The sequence below is a fragment of the Pinus tabuliformis genome, chromosome 3_2, assembly GCF_031772625.1.
Source record: "Pinus tabuliformis cultivar Carrire ecotype Pingquan chromosome 3_2, CPIR1, whole genome shotgun sequence".
NCBI lineage: Eukaryota > Viridiplantae > Streptophyta > Pinopsida > Pinales > Pinaceae > Pinus > Pinus tabuliformis.
In genome coordinates, this window is record NC_142302.1 from 464,039,389 (window position 1) to 464,041,553 (window position 2,165).

The 2,165-nt window shown below is 35.8% G+C and overlaps 1 pseudogene; it reads left to right on the plus strand.

The window, feature by feature from the left end:
- The first annotated feature begins 299 nt into the window (after positions 1-299).
- Positions 300-1,496, plus strand: LOC149181293 (uncharacterized; annotated as a pseudogene).
- The last annotated feature ends 669 nt before the right edge of the window (positions 1,497-2,165 follow it).

Below are 2,165 nucleotides of genomic sequence, written 5' to 3' on the forward strand. Positions count from 1 at the left end.
ATCACAGGTAGTTCAGATCTTGAGTCTAAGATTGAGTTAAAAGCTGGAAGTTGAAGGAAACCAAAGATGTGGCAGTTAAATTAAACTCTTAGTAGTAAATGTGGTGGAAAGTCTAAGTTCTCATCTACGTAGTGGCACTAAAAGAGTGTGTTCAAGCTATGGGCATTTGAAGAGGGGAGTTGATTGATTGAGGCATCGCCTAAGTTTATTTTACGAGAACTTCAATGTCAATGAATCAGGGTAGCAACTTGTATCATGAGCATACTTGTTAGTTTAGTTATTCAAAAGTGACATCCATAATGCAATCCATCAATCGCAGTGGAGTTGTGAGGAAGCCAATTGAGACTCTGAGGCTTATTTTTACTATAGTTTTTGGAATTGTGTTTGGATTTTTTATTGGTGCTTCCTTGCCAAGTATTGGCCTTTCAAAGATCAACATCCTATCTTTGTTATCCACAATTGAGCTTCCATTTCACGAGGATAGGAATTCAAGATTAGCTCCTCAAGTTATGTTGAATTATGCATGGGCTTCTAAGTCTGGTGCAAAGGGCAATAAATCTACATCAAATTCTAGAACTAAGAACATATCTAAGCTATATGTACTGACAAACCCTCGTGGAGCAGAAATACTGCCCCCTGGAATTGTTGTCTCAGAGACAGATCTATATATCTATAGACTGTGGGGTAATCCTAGTTAGGAATTAGTGTTCAAGAAAAATTACTTATTGACTTTCACAGTTGGTTTCGCACAGAGGGAAATGGTTAATATTACAGTTTCAAAGTTCTCTGAAAATTTCACCATTCTAATTTTTCATTATGATGGGAAGACCAATGAATGGGATCAATATGAGTGGTCAAAGCGTGAAATTCACGTCAGTGTAAGAAAACAAACAAAATGGTGGTTTTCAAAGCATTTCCTTCACCCATATGTTGTGGCACCTTTTGATTATATGTTCATCTGGGATGAAGATTTAGGATTTGAGCACTTTAATGCAGAAAAATACCTAACATTTATGAGGAAGCATGGTTTGGAGATATCACAACCTGGTTTGGAGCCAAATAGGGCTTTGACATGGCAAATGATGAAAAGGAGGGGTGAGTTTGAAGTCCATAAAGAAACACAGGAGAGACCAGGTTGGTGCAGTGACCCCCATCTACCACCATGTGCAGCATTTGTTGAGATAATAACTCTTATATTTTCTCAAAAATAATGGCAATGTGTTTGGCACATTCAGAAATATTCGGTTCATGGATGGGGTTTAGACTTTGCCTTGCAGAAGTGTGTAGATCCCACACATGATAAAATTGGAGTTGTTGATTCCCAATGGATTTTCCATAATGTTGTACCTTCACTCGGAAATCAAGGTGAATATAATAATGGAAAAGCACCTTGCTAAGGGGTTAGGGAGAGATGTAGGTATGAATGGGGAGTCTTCCAAGGTTGTATGCATAAGGCAGAAAAGGAGTACCTGGCAAAAAAAAAAAAAAAAACTTAGTAGTCTGATTCTGGCAATCCATGGTCATATGTTTATAGCACATCCGATCAAATGTTTCACCATTTTTTTACATTTGTAAACACAATATTATAATACCTTAGAGCCACTTCCCTTGAGTGACTATCCTTGCCCAATCAATGTTTATAGTTTTTTTTGTATGGTAGAATTTCGTTTTAAAAATATTTGGATGAAAATTTGCATTGTTCTAGTTGTTAATGAAATCCATTGACAGGTATTGAGAGTATGTAATCCTGCCATTTTTATTGATGATTATAGTGGCCTAAATTATTTGGAAAAAAAAATAAAAAAATTACCAGGAAGGGTTATTGGAATTTTTAAGGAAGTTTAATGGAGAAAATGAAAAAGTTACAAAGGAGTTTGTAACCAATTTTGACAATGAAAAAAATCCAGAATTGGAGACATTTTTATTCCCATCACTCCGGAATACATAGCCCAAACCACAAATTTTCCACTAATAGATGAAGAATACCACAAAGGATAGAACTTTAAAGAGAAAGGATGGAATTTCTTTTTAGAAAAACAGAGAAAAGGAAGGAGGAAAAGTTTACAAAATGCCATCTACAAGAAGGAGAAAAAAAACATGAAGGCATAAATATCCTTTTACAAGTAGCTCAATATGAAGCTTCATCTTTAGGGGTCAGAGCCACA